This window comes from Leptopilina heterotoma, unplaced genomic scaffold, assembly GCF_015476425.1.
Source record: "Leptopilina heterotoma isolate Lh14 unplaced genomic scaffold, ASM1547642v1 Lhet_237, whole genome shotgun sequence".
Classification (NCBI taxonomy): domain Eukaryota; kingdom Metazoa; phylum Arthropoda; class Insecta; order Hymenoptera; family Figitidae; genus Leptopilina; species Leptopilina heterotoma.
In genome coordinates this window covers 1,659,521-1,681,927 of record NW_025110953.1, presented here as the reverse complement: position 1 = coordinate 1,681,927, position 22,407 = coordinate 1,659,521, and the positions used below count along the sequence as shown (strand labels likewise).

Here is a 22,407-nt window from a genome sequence, read left to right as displayed (position 1 = left end):
GACATGACAAAATGAATTAAATTACTAAATATAAATATTCTACTTAAAAAATAATTATTGTCTTTAAAGTAAAGTACCTTATATCGCAGCAACCTAACACTGTCTGGTCGAAAAGACTTTTTCTACTTAAGCGTAAATTTCTTCTACCTAAACCTTATTTACTATTTCCTGTCTGACTAGAATGACTTTTTCTACTAAAACATACCATTTTTATATTCAAAACTATTTTAACGTTTACCTACTGTCTGACTAATATAAATTTTTCTACTTAAAAACAATTGTGGTCTTTATATATAGAAAAGTAATTTTTATAATACAACATAATAAAAAATTATATGTTCTATTTGAACATAAATTTTTTCGATCTAAACTTTACTCACAACAGTGAGTAAATATAACTGTCTGACTAAAGGAACCTTTTCTACTTAAACATAGGTACATTTTTCTATCTGAATTTCATTTACAATTTACTTTCGGACTGAAATTAATTTTTCTATACTTAAACGCAAAATTTGTCTATTCAATTTTTTTTTAAATTGACTGTCTGATTAAACTGAATTTTTTTACTTAAACGTAAATTTTTCTATTTAAACTTTATTTGCAATTTACTGCCTAACTAAAATGGATTTACCTACTTAAACGTAAAATTTGTCGCTTTAAATTTTGTTTACTATTTATTGTCTGACTAAAATTACTTTTTCTACTTAAACATAAAATTTTTTTATCTAAACTTAATTTAAAATTTATTGTCTTGCTAAAGTGGGGTTTTCTACTTAAACGTAAATTTTTTTCTGTATAAATTTTATTCAGTTTTTACTTTCTGGGTAAAATAACTTAAAATTTCAATTAAATTAACTGAAATTCATTCTTAAATCAATTTTTATTTGATAATTCTACGAGAATAATTGAATTTATTTATTTCTTTATTTTAGAAACAATTAAATAGAAAAATAAATAATTTATTGAATAATTGAATGCTTCTCAAAATTAAATTCTCATAAAGAATTTTCCAATAAATTTTTGAATATGCAATTAAATTATTTCGAAGAATTTTATTAAAATTTTAAAGAATAATTACATTGTTCGAGAAAGTCGATGAATATTGAATTAAAAATAATTGAAATTCTGCGATGAATTTTATTATTTTTATTAAATTGTCTTTGTATTTTGTATATCAAAATTTCGATTTGTCGAACTTTTTCCCCAATTTGCAAAATACTTTTACAAAATTTATAATATATATCCTCTCGCCGTGTAATTTTGAAATATTTAATATGTAAAATTATTTATGAAATAATTTATAAGTTATAATTTATGATAGTTCTTCACGAATTAAGTTATTTAAAAATAAATTATTGTCAGGAATAGAAAAATTTGAGGGTTTAGTATTAGAATTCGTGTCAATTTCATAATTTATGACACAAACAAAAAAGACACCAAAATTCTGAAATTTCTTTTGAATTTTAAACATTTAATTTTTTCCAGTACTGTAAATAAAAATCCCTAACTTTTCCCTGACCTATAACACTCATGAATTTCAAGCAAATTTACGGACCTAAAATCGCAACGAATTGGTACCAAAAATATGGATTAAATCATAAATCGATCCTAATTTTTTGGTATCAATTTGATCCACTTTGGTCTGAATTTAATACTTTCAAGAAAACTGTGTCTTTAATTCAAAAATAATTTTTAGTTGACTGTATAACAAAAATAATTATATTTGATTCAAATAAATTGTTTTCTCAGTGTGGCTGTATAATTTCTTCTTATATATCAAAATCTCAAAAAATCTTTTCAAGATTTTCTCTGGATTTTTCAGTTTTTCTTTTTCTCTCCTTTATTTTATTTTCTACTCAACTATATATATATATGTATGTATTGAATGTATTGAATGTATAGAATATATAAAATGGTAAAACGGACAAAATTGAAGCAATCAGGTTTTGTGTTGTGTACGTAATGTAGTTCTCTAAGTTGAGCTTATATTTGCCATCATTGGAAAAGGGTGGAGGTCCTTTCACAGGTTCTCCTGGCTATTTAATGAACACACCGGCACAAAATGCAACTATACAGACCATACAGACGACTTGACTGAGAGAGAATCCAGTGCCGAATGCGAGATGGTGGATCTGCGCAGGGATCGTATCTGCGGACACACCAATCAGCTTCACAACTCAGTTGGTTTCGCGCTACACGCGTGTTCACTTCGTGTTTATTCACCAAGTTTTTTCGCGTCCTCAAAACGAAAATATTAAATAGAAAGAAAAACTAAATTTATAAATTTACTCACATGTACACAGTGACACTGAAAATTGTCAAACGGATTCACATACAAAACACCACCTTGTAATTTATTCAAGAGAGAAATTTCTTATTTTCATTCCTTTCACTAATTATTATTATTATTGTCGAGTGAAAAAATTACAAACAGAAAAATTAATTGTAATTATGATAATAAATAATTGTAATTGTAATCGAAAAAGTATAATTACAATAACAAAATTATAACTATAAAAAGATTATAATTATAATAAATAATTATACTTATAATAAAAAATTATAATAAATAATTATAGTTATAATAAAAAATTATAATTACAATAATAAATAATATCATAACATAATTTATAATTATTAATTAAAATTATTCATCAACTAAATTAATGAACGTGAAGTAAAAAAAAGTGCAGTGAATAAAAAAGTAAACATTATCATGTTTCGGAAATGGTGAGTCAATATTTGATTTGCATCTTTTTTGAAAACTTTTTTCCACTACACAACAGTTGAGAAAAATTTTATTTCCAGGTATAATTTTTTTTTCTCAAATAAAATACATTTTAAAAATCTATAAAAAGAATATTCAATTTTTTTTTTGAACTATTTTCATAAAAGTTAGAATTAAAACAATTGTATTTATTCATCTGATTGGATGTTTTTTTTATTGAAATTGTTTACTTAAATTATTACTAAATTTACAATTTATTTTCAAAGTGGATTTAAAATTTTTAACTTTAAATTACTTTGAAAATTGAAACAAAAACAAAATATACAAAAAGTTGTAAATTCGTTCAAAATAAAAAAGGTTTAACATGAAAATTAAATTAAAAAATTAAAACAAAAACAAAATGTACAAAAAGTTGTAGATACGTTCAAAATAAAAAAAAAATTGAAAATTTCTTTAAAAAAAAAAATTAGTTTCAAGTGCAGTGATTGAAAAAAATGCAATTAATATTTTCGAAATTAAAACAAATTCAATAAAGAATAATTTAAAATTGAAAAAAAAAATTACTTTCATTCGCTGGGTTCATGAAAACGAAAAGTGCTGAAAAATAATTAGTTTCAGAAATTAAATTATTTTTCATTTTGAAATTTTAATTAAATAAGAATTCTCAATTCGGAAGTGAATTTAAAAATATAATTTTTTTTCTTCACGTGAAAATACAGAAGTTTCATTTTAATTTGAATAAATTTTCCTCAGCTCGAAAAGTTTACGAGTAATCTTAGAAACAATATTTCTTTAAAGATAAAGTGTTCCACGTGTGTGTACAACTATAGCACACATATTATACAATAATAATTATAATAATATAATAAAAATAATAACAATAACGACATTTATTATTATTTTTACTTTTAATTTCGTCACTTTTCGTTTATTTGGACAAAAAATATTTTGTATGTAAATAAATTTATTTAATAAATAAATAATAATATTAATAAAGATATTTATTATTATTTTTATTTTTAGTTTCATTACTGTTCGTTTATTTTAATAAAAAATATTTTGTAAGTAAATAAATTTATTTAATAAATAAATAATAATAATATCAATAAAGATATTTATTATTATTTTTACTTTTAGTTTCATTAATGTTCGTTTATTTTAATAAAAAATATTTTGTAAGTAAATAAATTTATTTAATAAATAAATAATAATAATATCAATAAAGATATTTATTATTATTTTTACTTTTAGTTTCATTAATGTTCGTTTATTTGAATAAAAAATATTTTGAAAGCAAATAAATTTATTTAATAAATAATAATAACAATAACGACATTTATTATTATTTTTACTTTTCGTTTATTTGAATAAAAAATATTTTGTGAGTAACTAAATTTATTTAATAAATAATAATAATAATCCAATTCAATATTAAATTACATTTAATAATAATAATAATAATAATACTAGTAAAATAATAATTTATTATTATTACTATTAATATTATTCTTATTCTTATTTTTATTATTGTTATTATTTTGTTAAAACTGTTTTTTAATCATTTTGCAATAAAAAGGCCTATTATTTTTTTATTTTATTTATTTATTATTATTATTATTGTTATTATACATTTTCCAAAAGCGTATATCACTGAAATTTTCGGATTATAAATGAAATCAAGCGCAAAAATCTTGAGATTTATTACAAAATTCAAGATATTAATCTCACGCATTTTATTCTCGTCTTAGAAACGACGAAATTTCGTTATTTTTATCAAAAAAGAAAAATAGAGAGAGAGACCTAGAATTTTTGAGGGTGAAAAGTTAAACTTAATTTGTACTTAAAATTCTAATCGGAATTTAAGCGATAAATTCTGACATATTTATAATCATATCGATCCTCTTGAAATACATTAGAGGGGAAAACTTTTTCCATAAACTGGATATATATACATAGTTTTATGTTTGTTTAGATTTACGAAAAATATTTAGATTTGAAAAATAAAATAAAACTAATTCCCAAAAGTTAAATATTATTTTGTTTCTAAATTTTTCAATTAAATAAATTTCTTTAATTAAATTAAATTTAAGTAGGTAAATCCATTTTGTTTTATTAAATACATTTTTGTATATAAGGTAAATTTGTTTAATTAAAGTACATTTTTTTAATTTGACACATTTTTGTAATTAAATAAATTTATTTAATTAAATAACTATTTTTCATTACTTAATCGCTTTTTATTTTTAATAAATAAATCTGTTTATTTAATTAGATTTATTTACAAAAATACACAAACTCAATAATGTCCTGATAAAGTAAAATTTTTTTTAAGTATGTAACTTTTTTAATCCCATACATTTTTTAAAAAATTTAATTAATTTTTCTAAATTTAAAAATTTTTTGAATAATAAATTTTGACGCGAAATTTAATTAAGGGAAAGTGCTCGCACGACGAGAAGATAAAAATAAATTTTCTTCCGTTACACCATTTTTGAGCCTAACCCCTTATTACATAATTAATGAATTTATTTAATTACTTCTCGGGGACAGTTAAAAAAATTTTAGTAAAATAATTACGCCTCTTTAATTATAATATACACTACAGTTTTAAATATTTTTTTATACTATTAATAATAATAATAATAATAATAATAATAATAATAATAATAATAATAATAATAATAATAATAATATAAAATATTCTAATCTATCTAATATAAAATTTATTTACAAATAATAATTACGTTTCCCAAAAAAATGTATAATTGTAATAACTATTATTAAGAAAAAAAAGAAATTAACAACAATGGATTAAGAATTTAATTAAATTATTAAATTATTATTACCTATTAACAATTTTTTAAAAGTTAAAAATTAAAAAAGTAAATTCAAAACAAGTAAAAAAGTAATATTTCCAAACTACTTTGAATCAATAAAGATTAAATTCAAAACTTACCCAAAGATAATAATGTAAAATTCAAAATTATTCTCCAAATTTAAATTAGTGAAAAATCGCCCACTAATTAAAATTAGTAAAAATTTCTACTAGTTGTTAGTAAATATTTCCTATTTCATTAAGAAGTTTCAAATTTTTTTACTAAAGTTTCAGTACAAAGTTACTAACAATTAGTAGAAATTTTTACTAATTTAAATTATCAGACGACTTTTCACTGATTCAGATTTAGAAGGATATAAAAATTTCTGTCCTAATTTTAAAGAAAAGTAATTTATTTTGAGACTAATTTCGAAGATATTTTTAATGGGGTTGATATAGATTTTTATTTCAATTTATTTTATTTTATTCAATTTTTTTTTTGTGTTTTTTGAATTTAGCTTAACTTCAGTTCGTTAAAATTGAGATGTAATTAAATTTTCACTTACACGTTTCGTATTTCAGTGATCGGATTCTGTTTATCGATAGAGAAACATTGACAGACACAGTAACAAACTTGATTAATGATAATGGAAATTGATGCTTTCAGTCTACATGCGCGACAAAACTTTTTATTTACAGTTAAAAGTTTTTAATTATTTTCTTTTTTTTATTTATGTGTGGAGAATTGACAGATTCTGTTCATTAAAAAGAACAATACGTTATACTTATTTTTTCCCTCGTTATTAAAAAAAATCAATTATTAATAATTAAAAAAAAATTAATTTTTCAATTAAAAAAATCAAAAAATTAAAAATATTAAATTAAAAATATTTTTATAAATTAAAAAATTAACTTTTCTTCGATATTAAAAAAATCAAATTATTACAATATTAAAATAAAAAAACAACTAAAAAAATTGAAAGGGAACTAAAAAATGAAAATATCTAAACAATCGAAATATTAATGAAAGATAACTTAAAAAATAAAAATACATTTACAAAGGTTTTATGAACTAAAAACAAAAAAAAAATAAAGAACGCAAGAATTGAAAAAATTTTTTTATAATAACGCAACAAGAAAAAAAAACCTACAGAGTAAATTATATTAATAGAAATAAAAAATATAAAAGCTACAAGTTAAAAATTAAGTGTTTTTTAAAATTAGACAATAAATCAAAAATTCATCATTTAAAAAAAAACGAAAAATTGGTTTTCTATTATTAAAAGAACGATCAGACTTAAATTTAGAAGCATTTCTAATTCAAATTCTTTCGTTCTCGTTAGGCGCTCAGTTTAGAATTTATTGTTAGAACAACACTGGAGCGATACTAGTTTGAAAGATAAAAACCAATTTTATAAAAATGTTAAAATAAGCATTTCAAAGTAGAAACAAATTAAAAGTATAATACATGCAAGAAGAAAGAAAAACAATTTTTTTTCCTTCGCATCTGCAAAAAATTTTTGAAATTTCGAAAATAAGAAAATTATTTTTTTGCAAATTAAAAAAAATGATAATTTAATAGTAAGAATAATTTAAAAAATAAATATAATACTAAAAAGTAATATAATAATAATAATAATGAGTAAAATAATAAATTAGCAATTAATTTAGAAAAAAATTAAATTCCAAATTAGTCAATTTATAATTTTGCTAAAGTTAACAATTTATAAATAAATTTTATACATTTTATCTTGTATGTTTATTTATCTACTTATTTATTTACCAATTTTTTATTTATTTACTTTTCTATTTATTTATTTGTCTATGCATTTTTACAACTATTTATTTATTTATTTATATATATATATATATATATATATATATATTTATTTCGAAATACATTTGGATTTGAATATAATTTCACATTTTAAAAGCAAAATCAAAAAATAAATGTTTGATTGAAAATTGTGCAAATTCTAGGTACTCTAAAAGTACATTATTCGATTTCTTTTTCTTATTATTTTTAAAATAAGCTCCTTAAAAGTGCATTGGAGAAAAAGAGATTTCCTACTATATATATATATATATTTATAAATATATATGTATATATAGTAGGAAGCAGAAACTCTGTCATTCAACTTATTTGCAATTCGAAGTATAAAGGAATTAATTTTCCTTCACTTTGCAATTGAGAGAAAACCAAATGCAATCAGTTGTTTCCTTGTTTGTATCATTCTTTTTTTTCAATTCCAACTTTCGAATCTACCAAATGTACATTCCATAAAATGAAATTTATTGAAAGAATTAAAGAAAAAAAAAAGACATTGATAAAAAATTCATTATCACCTGTTGCTATGTTTATTGTAAATTTTTCACTTTTCTAACTGTTGATCTTAATTCTTTTTAGATACGATTTGTTTATTATTTATTGTTATTAACTATTACTTTTATTTATTATCATTTACTATTTTTTACTATCAATTTTACATTTTTTTATTTGTTTATTTTATTTTGTTCTTTATTAAAGTTTTATTTTGTTATTATTTTATTTTGTTTTATTTTTTGTTTTATTTATTTTTAGTTTTTATTTTTTTTTTATAAAAACTTTTTGTTATTGATAGTAGAAAGATTTCTTTAATTATTGCCTCTGCCACTAAAAAATAAATAAATAAACAAAATAAATAAATAAATAATAAATAATAGAAAATTATAATAAAAAAAAAATAATAATAATAAAATATAATAATAAACAATAAACCATAATCATAATTATTTTATTTATTTAAAAAAATAAGCGGGACAAGTCGTTATAATAATAATAATAAATAATAAAAAAGTGATTAATAATAATAAAAATAATAAGTAATGATAACAAAGTAGAAAAAAAATTGTTTAAAAAGTCTATAAATAAAAAAAGTATACAGATTTTCGGGAAATTTTTTAACATTCAGAAGGAAAAATAAATATTGCCTTGAACAATTAAACTAAGATTTATAAAACTTGAAGCACATGTATAAACCTTACCTACAATACTTTGTTTGCGAAGAAGACTGATATGAGTGAAAAAGATCAACTCTTTTATCAAAACAAAATTTACCTTTGAAAATAATTTTTTTTTTCTAACCTCGTGTTCTATTATCAACATTAATTTTTTTTACATATTTATATAAAGTAAAATAACAAAATTAATAATTAATAATATCGGGGATACAATTATTAAATACCTTATTAACTACGTGATAATCAATAAAGTTAATAAATAAATATAACAGAGGTAAAATTAACAATTTTAATTAAAAATTAACAAGGTAAAATTATTTTCACTCACAAAAGAAAAGAAGTGGAAGAATTGAAATTATAATTATTATTATAATTACTATTATTATTTTTATTATTATTGTTATAATTATTCTAATAATTGTTAGTTTCGTCATATTTTTTTAAACTTTTAATGTTTTTTTCACATAAAATCCATATCAAAGTACATTTCGTGAAATTAATATCATAATTGCCGAAATAAATTAAAAATTTTAAAAGCACTTTCGCAATTCGGAATTCCCCTTATGGCTTTCATTGTTATTAGTTTATGAATAACAAAGCGAAATAATGGACGCACAAGTGTGGTGTAAATTACAATTATTAAAATTGATTATTTACGAGAGACTTGAACATTCATTAGAATAAGTGAAATTTTCCAGGAACAAGAGGAATAATTTTCTTCTTAAATAATTTCTCTAAGCATAAAACAAGAAAAATTTTGATTTTTAATTTTTTACGAGATTTTCAAAAAATTATTAAAGCGTTACTTAAATATAGTGCTGGAGATTAAAAAGAAAAGAAAAAAATTCTTAACAGGTCTTTTCATTGATTTTTATCATCCCGACAATTTCCGGTGTTTCGCAAAATTTGTCACATGGCTGTTAGCCAAATTTTATTGGGTGTATATACACACGTATGTTGTACCAGTCGCAAATCTGTTCAGTTCGTTCGTCAATTAAATTTTAAGAAAATAAATTCGTAAATTTATTCCAAAAAAAGATAGGAATTAAAAAAAAAATGTTTTAAATAAAAAGAATCTGTTCAATTTGTTTATAGCAACTAAATTTTAAGAAAATAAATTTTGTACATTTATTCTAAAAAATATGAATAATAAAAAAATTCTGTTCAATTCGTTCGTCAATTATAAGAAAATATTTATTTTCAACTAGAAATAATTAAATAAAAAATAATTACAGTAATAATAATAATAATTATAATTTCAAATTTATTCTAAAAAATAAAAAAAAATCTGTTCGACTCGTTTGAAAAATAAAAATTGTTACAAAAATAAATGTCACTTGAAACTTGAATTATAGAAATTTTTTCTTTTTGTGTTTATTGTGAGAGGTCAATCAAGGGTCAAAAAAAAGAAAGAAAGAAAAAATAAATTGACAAGAAACGACAACCTGTTGAAACATTTTATAACACCTGACAGACTTTAATATTATATATATACAAAAATCAAAATGAGAACAACTTCAGTAATTTTTTTTCTTCTTTCTTCTTTTTTTTTCTTTTATTTTTCTCTCTTGGGAAAGTAAATATCAGACCCTGATCTTTCCTTCAATCACATTTTCATTTCGCTCAATCGATCAAGCGCGAAATAAAATATGAGACAAAAATAGAAAATGAATAAAAATACACTGTGTACCATCACCAGCAGACTCTCTCATGTATCTTATCAAGAAACTTCATTTTTTATCTATTTTCTTTTTTTCATCAATAATCAATATTCATTGTATCCCCCAAAACAAAAGAAGATTTGGAAACATAAATATATTTGTATTTTAGAAATAAAAAAATTATTATTAATAACAATTTTTACTGTTTCTTATGGAAATTATCAAAAATTTTTACAGTTAAAATTTTATAATTTTTAAATAATTTTTTTTTTGTAAATTTAAATATTTTTCTTTCAAAGAAAAGATTATTTCTAAAAATGGTAATAATTGTTCAAATGTCCTTAAAATATAAAATTTATTTCAATAAAACGTAACAAAGTTTGCAACTGTTTGAAAATTTTCGAGAATTTTTCACTTAATTTTTTCTTCTGAGAATTTAATATCATCTTGAAGAAATTTTAAATTAAATTTTAATCAAGATTTTTCAGAAAACAAAATTTTTTAAGAAAATTTTAAGAAAATTTTATTAATTTTGTTAAATTATATTAAATACTAATTGTTATCTATTATTCCACAAAAGAACTCAACACACTTTGAAAAAATTACAATTTTAAATATTCTGAACTTTTATTATTTCTAAAAATTAACAGAGTAATTTTTACAAAATTCAAACATCTTTTTAGAATTTTTAACTAAAATTCTTCGCAATTATTTTTATATTAAATTCGAGAAAGTTTATTTGTGAATTCGATTATTAATATAAAAAGGAAATTTCATTTTAAATACATATGTGTAAAATTAAATTGTTTTCAGTTAAATTTTACGATATTTCGATAAATCGAAAATTATTCAGTTGAATGCAATTCAAAAATTGAATTAATTAATTAATTAATTTTTCGATATTTCAATAATTCGAAAATTATCCAACTTAATGCAATTAAAAAATTGAATTAATTTCTGAAAAAGGGTGAAAATTTTTTTAAAAACTAATTTCTTTAGAATTTTTAATTAAAATTATTCAAAATTAAAATTTTCAAAAACATCAGAGACTGAAGTAGACAACGTTTTTAAAACGAAAACAAAAAAAAATATTACTTCGATTTATTTTATTTTGGCTTCAAATCTATATTATTTTTGAGCGATTATCTTTTAAGTAACTATTATTAACTAACAATTTTTTAAAATTTTACGCTCTTGAAAATTAGAAATAAATTTAACTTATTGAATAAAATTCTTTTTTGATTTTTCGTTTTCAAAAAACGTTGCGGACTTCAGGCTTATTCCAAAATTTCAATTTGAAACCTTTGAAATTTAAGAAAAAGTCAGGGAATTTTATCAAAAGTACTCGAAAAATATTAAATTTATAGAATTCATAAGAGAATTCTGGATTTTTGTGTCAAGCAATATTTGAAAATATTAAAAAGATTTTTTTTTCTTTTTTTCTTCTTCAATTTCTTTTCTTTCCCTTATAAAATTTTAAATCATCACCAATTTTAATATAAAACCTTAAAAAATCTTTTCCTATTTATGACAATATTTGAACTTTACAGAAAATGAAATTCAATTGATTTTAAATATTTTAATTCAATTTGAAATTTTAGAAAATTGTATTAAAATTCAATTTTATATCATTTTAATTAAAAAATTCTGAAAAAGATTTTTTACAAATTTTTATTCAAATAGTTTTTAAATTTTTAAATATATATTCAATTGAAAAATTTTCGAATAATTGAAATTTACTTGAATTATTGTAAACAAATGAATTTTAGAATTATTTTATGTGAACTTTATTCTTTTGTCTAAATAATTGAATTCACTAAAATAAATGGATTCACTTTGTCAAAAATGATTAAAAATAATTGATTTAGACAAGAATTTTAGTCAAATATTTGAAAAATAATTGAATTTTATAAGAAATGCGTTTACAACTTTTATAACTAAACTGGATTTCAAAAGGATTTAATCTCAAATTTTTGACAATTAAAATTTTAAATTATAATTACAAAATTTTGAGGAAGTTAATTTTTGGAAAAATTGTTATTCAAATTGTTTTGAAATTTTATAAATTGGAATTGTAAACAAGTGGATTTATGTGTTTTTTAAGAGAACTTTTGTTTTTCCTTGAATATAATTGAATTCTCAAAGAACACTTTCAAAAACTATTAAAAATAATGTTTTAATTAATTTATTAATTAAATATTTACTTTAATTTATTTACTTTTAATTCATCAGTGCGAAAAATTTTCTTTAGTATGATTAATTAATACGTGCTAACTTCTTCCACATTTTAATTAATTAATATAATTTATTAATATATGATTAATAGTATGTTAAACAAAAATTGAAAAAAATTATTTATTTAAATATTTTGTTATTGAAAAAGTGAATTGTTTTCAAATGTAATTAAAAAAAGAGTTATTTAGCGATTTAAATTATAAAATACAGAACAAAAATTTAAATATTTTTAGAGAAAATATTATCTACGCTTATATTATAATTGAATGTCAATCATCTTGATACCAAAACTTTTCCGATTTGCTCTAAAAACGTCACTTTTATTGCTGGAATGATATTGCTAAATTGACATTAATATATAAAGTCATAAATATAAATAAATATAAAAATTAAAAAAAAAATAAAAAGTAATATTCAAATACTAATAACAATAATAATAATAATTATTATTATAATAAATAAAAATATGTATTTTATATATTTTATTTATTAATTAATTTATTAATCTTATTATAATTTATTTCTATATTTATATAGAGATTGAATTAATTTCTTACAATTATAGATTTTGATTTCCTTTTTGATGTATAAAAAAATTTGTTTGTTTGCACAGTATTTTTATCAATAATTAAAAAAAAATTTGTTACAAAACATTTTATTGTTTTCGGCATAAAAAATAAGTTTTTTCTTTCAAATGTTGATCATAAACGCGAACCTCACTCACATAGTAAGAAAGGACAACTTTTTATTTGTGTAAACCCGTTTACATATTTATAAATAAATAAATATTTTCTTATTTTTCAAAATAAAAATTGCGAATATAAAAAAAGTTTTAATTTAAAGTTTTTTTGAATACAAAAACCCTTTTTTTACTTAATTTAGGTATTTTATTAAAATTTTTCATTGGTCTTTTTTCTACTTGTGTAAGAGAAAAGTAAGAGACAAAAAATATTCAAAAATAATAATTATTTTTTATAATTTATGCACACAAACTAATGCTATTAATATTGATTCAAAAATCTTTCAATAGCGTGCCTTTATAAAAATTTACATAAAAATTTTATTCTCATTTAAATTTTCATAATTAGGTTATTTCTTTTCTTAAGAAAAAAGCCAAAAAAAAAAAAAAATCTAAATTTATTTTCACCGAAGTGATTTATTCGACCTGAGGAATGCTATATTTGCTTTGAGTGATTGGTTATATTTGGTTTGCTTATTTCTGCACAATTTATCGACGGAAGTTCCTTTTGAAAAGAGAAAAACCAGGTTTTAACATGAAAAGCGTGAAAAAGAAAATTATTATCGAGTTCCTTTTTTTCTCTCTCTCATTCTTTCTCTACATATATACATACATAAAAACACGAATACGACATTTTGTTTCAATGTAATTAATTGAAAAGTGTTCACTTTGTTTTCACAGTTTGATGAAAGGAGTTCCACTTTTTTTTTGTATTTTCAGAAAAATACCAAACATTTGCGATATATAAACATTTATTTTTTTTTTGCTAATAAAAGTAGCAAATATAAAACAAAATTTTCTAATAATTCTACAACAGGAAAATTAATATTTATATTACAATTTTTCACTGTTTATTAATTAATAAACTTTAATGGATTTTCACGAATTTATTTTTGTTACCAATAAAAATAGCAAATATAAAACAAAATTTTCTAATAATTCTGAAACAGAAAAAGTAATATTTATAGTACAATTTTTTACTGTTTATTAAGTAATAAACTTTAATGAAAGTTGATTTATTAGTAAAGGTATAACTAAAAACAAATTTAATTAAAAATTTAATTCAAAATTTTATAGTTTACTAAATATTTCTATATGTATAAATTTTGAGATAAATTTTCAAAAATAAACTCATAAAATTTTCGATCGTCATCTATTATTAATCAAATTATTCTTCAATGCAAAATGATTCATTTAAATGAAAAATGGAAATTATCGGTGAATTATTCAAAATTATAATCTAATCTCATATATATTTTGAAGCTTGTTCAATAATTTAGTAAAACGCTTATCTATGCATTTGTTCCTCATTAATGGGTTCCGTTGTATATATAATATTATTGACATTTAAGTACATTCGCTTCATTATATTACGGTTTCATTAAATTATTTTATTTCGACCTTATTTCAAAATTCCCATGCAATTTTTATTTTTTAAATGATTTCATTCTAAATGTGAAACAATTCAAAAATATGCGATAGTAAAAACTTTCTGTGTTCTTAAATTAAATTAAATTGAATTAAAATTAACTAATTAATTAATAATAATCAATGTTTATAATGTTAATAATATTATTAATGAATAATTAAATAATATTTATCTCTAATTAATAAATATTATTAATAATAAATAATTAAACTAATAAATAATTAAATTAAATTAGATATTTCTTTATAGTTAACTAATAATTCATTAATAAACTCAAATTAATTAAGAAAATTATTTAAGAAAATTAATGAAGTGCGAATTAAATTAATATATTAAATTCCATTGGAAATTTGAATTTATCGAGGAAAATGAAATATATATGAAAATCTCAATCATTATAGTTTGCTTTTGTAAATTATACTCCATATAGAATTTTTAATAAGTATTATTAGCGCATTGACAGTTTTAAATTATTACAACACAAAAATAGATTCAAAAATTAATTTTATTTTCAGAAAGAAAAATATTTTGCTCAAAATAATTTTTTCTTTCGTAAAAATAAATTTTAATGATAAAATCCTTCATTTTAACAATATTAAAAAAATATTGAAAATTTCCACTTCCTTTTCTTTCAAGAGAACACAAACGTTGAAATAATATTCTCAGCATTGAAAATTTTATTAAATCGGTTTTTTCTTCAATATTACTAAAAATATTCTCTACAAGAAAAAATTGCGCACCTTAATCGTCAAAGCATACATGGAATTAACAATTCAATTTAGTTTTCAAACCAAAAATAATAGAGATTGTCAAAATGCAGAAAAAAAAATCTGAAAATGAAATTTTTTCTTTTCAATGAAAGATCGTTAGTCGATTTTTCTTTTTAACGAAGCGCATACTATTGACACGAAATTGTGCATAGCGATGAGTCGTTTAAATTTTCAATACCACGACATTATATATATCGTGAAAATATTTTTCAATCGTGAAAAAATATTTTCTCTTCGATACAATTGTCATTGAAAAAAAAAATTAAGTTTCACTAATTTTCAGCAAATAATTTTCTTCAATTATACGAATAACAATAAGTAATTTTGTATAAACATTTTTACACAATTTTGTATAGAAATTTTTATACTTTCAGAAATTTGTACATAGAGATTTTTTACACAATTTTGAATAGAAATTTTTTACGCAAATTTGCATAGAATTTTTTTCTACAATTTTGCAATTTAAATTTTTTACACATTTTTATACAATTTTGTAGAAATTTTTTGAACAATTTTCAATTGCTTTGTAAAAAAATTATTTTTTTTGTATAAAAATATTTCTTTTAATATTTTTTGCTACCTACCTAGGATTTAACTAAAAAAAATTTTTAGTACAAAATTATTTGTTTTCTATAAAAATGTCATACTATAAAAATATTCGTATACTACAAAAATATTATTTATCATAAAAATTTTTTTTATTTTCAATTTCAGTTATTCTTTATTTTCATTATTTCCCAATTTCACTATTTTCCACTTTTTTTTAATACTGCAAAATAGTTTTATATCATAAAACTTTTTGTATTGCAAAAATATTTTTTTACTATGGAAATATTTTTTACTATAAAATATTTGTTTCAGTATACAATATCATTTTACTATTAAAAAATATTTCTTTATTATGAACATTTTTGTACTAACGAAATATATTTTTACTACGAAAATGATTGTTTTAGTATAAAAATACTTGTTGGAGTATATAATTTTTTTACTATTACAAAATAGTATTTTGTAATATAAATTTTTGTACTACAAAAATATTTTTCAATATAAAATTATTTTTTACTCTAAAACTATTTATTTATTATTTCATTATTTCACTATTTTCCACTATTTTTTTGCTGTTATAAAATATTTCTTTACTACGAAAATTTTTTATAATACAAAAATATCATTTTACTATAAAATTAGTTACTTATTTCAGTATAAATTAACTTTTTAATACTATAAAATAGTTCTTTATTAGGTATAAAAAATTTTTGTACTAAAAAAATATATTTTTACTATAAAAATTGTTTTAAAAATATTTTTACTGTAAAAATGTTTGTTTCAGGTTTTATAGTAAAAATTTTTACTATCACAAAATTTTGTATTTTATTTGTATTTTGTCATTGTATTTTATCATACAAATTTTTGTACTACAAAAATATTTTTTTAATATAAAATTATTCTCCATTATTATTATTATTATTAATATTATTATTTATTATTATTTTCCATTTTTGCTAACATAAAATAGTTCTTTACAATGAAAATTTTTGACTATACAAAAATATTCTTTTACCATAAAATATTTTTTACTACTATTATTTTATAGTAGTAAAAAATATTTGAAAATTTTTGAACTAACAAAATATATTTTTACAACGAAAATTTTGATACTATAACAATGTTTGTTTCAGTATAAAAATATTTGACTCAGTATACAATTTTTTTGACTATCACAAAATAGAATTATTTTATCATCATGTTACGTCAAAACGAGAAACCTTTTTAAATATACCTAGCGTTCCTCGTTTTAAATTAGTTTCATAAATGAATCTAATTTGGGATGAGGATAAGTCAATGAGCCTACTAAATGTGAGAGAATAATTTATTTAAAAACCAACAAGAAAGAAAAGAGTTGACAAAATTACAATGAGTACAAAAATTATAAATCTTACTTAAAGAATAACGATTACTGGTGGTGTGATGATAATCTGTTGTCCGATCTCAATGGTGTTGAGCGGTAGACGAAAAGGGGCCTTCTGCTTGTTGTCCTTAATGGTTGGGTATTAATCCTCTTGTTTACACTAATGAGATAGTGTATTGTATTTTGAAAATATCTGCTTTCTTCCAGACGGTTGTCGCCTCTTGAGCAAATTTCGATTGTTCGAAATTTGGAATGTGTTGTTTCAATATTAGATCTTTGATTGTTGAGATTATTTCCAATTTAATAATTTTGGAAATTGTTTAAAATTTATATTTTGCAAATTGGTGTATAATAAAAGGTTGATTTACAGTTCACTTCAATTTTAACACTTGGGGATATATTGTTCACTTTCGAACAATGCACTTTGAAAAGAATACTTGAAGATATACTGTTCACTTTTCAAAGATGTACTTTGAATTCACTTGTAACTATGTGATGTGCTAACGTTGACTGGACGATGTAAACTGGTTGATTCCCAAAAAATTACTCTCTATCTCTTGTACTGAACGATGTGTTCAGGTTGATTTCTAAATAGTTACTCTCTTCTACTAAGCGATGTGTTCAAGTTGATTTCTAAAAAACTACTCTCTGATCTGAGTAGAACTCATATCCCCTTTTATATAAAACTGTCTTCATCAATTCTTTGGAATCATACACGTGTCGATGTTGCTTGGATTTTAAGGGGGGTTGGAGCGACTGGCTGCAATGCCGTGAAGACTGTCTAAGAGGCGTGAGGAGTGATTATTTTCTCTCTCAGTTGTGACTGCTAGGCGACTGTTGTCTCTCTCTTTTGTGGCTGGTAGGTTGCAATCCAGAGCGATAGTTTAAGGGGGGTTGAGGGGCGACCGTTGTACCTCTCAGTTCAGATTCCAGAAATTAGACACCTGCCTGCTTGTTTTATACACTCCAATGATTATGGGATTATATTAATCTGTTTGATGGATTATCGTTATTCTTTTTACATGAAAAGTATTACCCATCTTTCTTGGATTTGTTATAATTTATAAGTTTGTTTAAATACATATCAAATTTATAATGACAATTACCTTCTTATTAAATATATTGAATATAATGCAATAATATGAAGAGATTGTATGAATACGTATTTCAAATACGTTAGTATAATATATATGTATAATTCAATATGTTTAAAAGAAATACACACCTGAATATTATAGATAATTTAAGTATATTAAGAAGTTACGGACGTAACACCTCCCCTCTCAGATTGAGCATGGGAGAGAAACGAAACATGCTCAAACTTTTCAAAAACGTATATTATAGAGGAAATGTTATGACCGTTTATACATGCATTCTATCCACTCTTTATATTCTTATATTTTTTGAAAATTATTTTCATTCAAACTTATCTTATTTTTTATATTTTCATTCTATCCATTCTTTATATTCTTTACATAATATTCAAACTTATCTTATTTTTCATATTTTCATCTGCATTACAATAATTATTTTTGTTATTAATGTATATTCTTTGAATCAATCTTCTAAATTTACAATATATAATGAATTTTATGTAAATATTTTATGTATTAATTTTATATAATGAATTTTATGTTTGATACAATTTGATGCTTACAATTTTTATCTACAAAAAGAAAAATAATTTGTTCTATACAAAGGATTGCTTTTGCGTAACATTTTGTATCGAGATTAACAAAATATGTTTATAAAATGCAAATTATAAATTTTTTATAGTCTGCTTTGAAATTACATTTAAAAAAAAAATATTTTTACAAATTGGTTTTGAAACTTGAGTCTTGCATGATTTAAAACTATGTCAAAATTTTTGCTCTAAAATAAAAAATTGTTTATGATTTAAATTCATTGCAGATTTAGAGATTTTTAAATATTTTATTATTTATTATATATTTTTAAAATCATTTAACCTTTATAAGCAAAAATTTTTTACTTTTACAAACAGAAAATATTTAATGACACATTTTACTTTTTTGACATGACAATTTTTAAATGTTTATTTCTTAATTTCCGTCGCTTTTATTTATTTCATTTATGCGATTCTCTTTCGTTCTCAAGTTACATTTAGACATAAATCATTAAGGGTTTGAGAAGGAAGGAAATTTTTTTTTAAGCTTCAGATAAACTTCATTTTTAAGATGTTTGTTAAACACTGTGGTTGTAATACTTGTTTCTATTTTTAAATAGCTTTTTTCTTGATAATACTCTTTAGGCAATAATAGGGTAAAATTTCGAAGTAACCTTGTTTTGTTATTATAAATTTGAACAATACCATTTTAAATTCTTCTTTAATAAAATTATATTAAATAAGGTGTAGAGTTTATTTTAATGTGTTAAAAAGAAGAGTTTTAATTTCTTTTAGTGCAAAACAAGTATGTAGAATAGTGTTTAAGATTTAAGATCAAATCATTACAAAATCAAAAATTGATAAAATATTATAAAAATTTAATTTAAACTTGCGAATATTTAAAAGTAATGTTTTTTAAAATTATATTATTGTTATAGTTAAAAAAGATAATTAAACATTTGCTTAATATTTATAAAAGTTACATTTATTGAAAACAAATTAATTTCTTTTTCTTTTGAAGTCCCTTCCTGAAACATGAAACTATATATGTATTATAAAAATATTTTATTACTTTTGTTTAATTCGCGATAGTTTCAGTCTGTTCGTATGTACTATTTTTTGTTTATTTTTAACTTGTATTTTAACGTTTCCTTTGTGAAGGATTTCTAGTATTTTGTGTGGACCTGTGTATTGATTAGCAAATTTATGAATTTTTCCTCCATGTAATAGAAATACTTCATCTCCGAGTTTAAGATTTTGTGGATTACAATTTTTGTCATAATAAAATTTTGACTTTTCTTTTGCTAAAATTAAATTTTCTCTAGCGATGTTTCTCATTTCATGAAGTCTTGTTATTAAATTTGTTAAATATTGATCATATGTTTCTAATTTTTCGTGTTCAAGTGGCGGATCGCTTGATGGTAATCGTGCCAATTTCCCAAAAATTAACTCGTACGGAGTACACTTTGTACCTTCATGAATGCTTGTATTATATGAAAACATGGCTAATTCTAACCAATCATCCCATTCTTCGTTTTTATTAATAAATTGTTTTAAATATTCTCCTAAAACATGGTGAGATCTTTCGATTGATCCGTTTGACTGGGGATGAAAAGCAGTTGTTTTAAATTGACGTATTCTAAATCTTTTTGCTAATCTTCTCATTAAATTGCTTAAAAAGTCTGTTCCCTGATCTGTTAACACTCCTTTAGGTGATCCAAAAATACAAATAAATTTTTTAATAAATGCATCAGCTATTGTACTAGCTTGATGATTTGGAAGTGCGATTGCTAAAGAATATTTAGTAAGATTATCTTGTATTGTTAGTATATATTCACTTCCGTTTTTAGTTTTTGGTAATGGGCCAACAATGTCCATTGCAATTTTTTCAAATGCTGTACCTGGTGTGTCTGTTATAATCATTGGGTCTTTTGTTTTAACTCTAACTAATTTCTTTAATTGGCATTGGAGACAACTTTGAATATATTTTTGAATATTATTTTTCATGTTTTCCCAATAATAATTTTGACGTATTCTTCCATATGTTTTTGTTACACCTTTATGTCCTCCAACTGAGCTTGAATGAGCTTCTTCGATTAACTGCATATATTCTTCTTTAGTAGGATATTTTGTATATCCATTACATACAACAACTTTTACAAATGAATTTTCAAAAATTAATTTTATCATTGATAGGATTTCGTCCCAAGTTACATTGTTTATTTGGGCTGTTTTTGCAATACTGATACTTTTCAATTTTAATTCTTCACATAAGTTTTTCATTGAAATAATTGTAGATTTAATTCTTTTTATTGTATCAGATAAATTTTCTTTCATTTCACTTTCTATAGGGAGAGCGATATGGTAATATATACCTCTCTTTATTTTTTCTGCTAAACCTAATTGAAGTTTACCAAAATTTGGCAATTTTTCGCGTTTGGCTAATGATCTGGAGCCATTATCTCGAGGATCTCCCTCAACTGAAAGAAAATAGGTTAGATTGTCTCTTCGCATTGGTAATTGGTCTCTACAGTCAATAATATATTTTTCTTGATTATTATTTAAATTTTCACAATTTTCATTTTCCACTAAGTTATTTTCTTCATCAGATGATTCTTCAGAATTCGAATTTTCGTAGCCTTGGTCGATTTCTTCGTGATTCTTCAATTTTGATTTTTTATTAATATACTCAGGATCTGACTCAATTTCGTCAGGAATGACTTCATTATAAAATTTTTCTTTTCTTTTATTATTTGTATTGCGTACCTTTTTCGGTCTTCCCCTTCTCTTCTTGGAAAAGGAGGTATTCAAACGTGTGCTATGTTTCTTCGGTCTACCTCGTTTCTTTGTTTTGTGTGCTTTTATTTCTTCATTTTCAATTTCTTCGATTTCTTCATTTTTCTTTTCTTGTATATTCTCTTCTTGATTATCATTTTCTTGTATTTTCCTTTGATTTCTTGTTATGACATTACAAGTTTCTTTACTTGTACAATAATTTCTTTCAATAGATGGGAGATTTTTCTTTATCTCCGAATTCATGTAGGATTCATTGTCCTTTAATATTTTTTCAATAGATGGGAGACTTTTTCTTGTCTCCAAATTCGTGTAGCATTCATTAATTATTTTTTCAATATGTGGGAGACTTTTTCTTATCTCCAAATTCAAATAGGATTCATTGTCCTTAAATATTCTTTCAATAGATTGGAGACTTTTCTTTATCTCCAAATTCATGTAGGATTCATTGTCCTCAAATAATTTTTTAATAGATCGAAGAATTCTTAATATTTCCGAGTCTTCATAGGATTCATTGTCCTTAAATAATTTTTCCATATCATGGAGATTTCTTATTATCTCCGAATTCAAGTAGTATTTATTTTCATTTGCTACACAATGTATATATTTTTCAATTTTTTCTTGCACACATTTCATTATATTTTCTTGTATTTCCTGAGTTTTCATTTTTTCTTCTTTTATTCCTTGTACTTTTTTTTCAA

At 21.2% G+C, this 22,407-nt stretch overlaps 1 protein-coding gene across 3 annotated transcripts in view; it reads left to right on the top strand.

The window, feature by feature from the left end:
- Positions 1–2,618: 2,618 nt before the first annotated feature.
- Positions 2,619–22,407, top strand: part of LOC122502757 (diacylglycerol kinase 1) — a 212,761-nt gene continuing 192,972 nt past the window's right edge. For all 3 annotated transcript variants that reach the window (XM_043612953.1, XM_043612952.1, XM_043612951.1), the window contains exon 1: positions 2,619–2,730. The gene's annotated coding sequence lies outside the window, so the exon portion shown is untranslated. The remainder of the gene's footprint in view (positions 2,731–22,407) is intronic.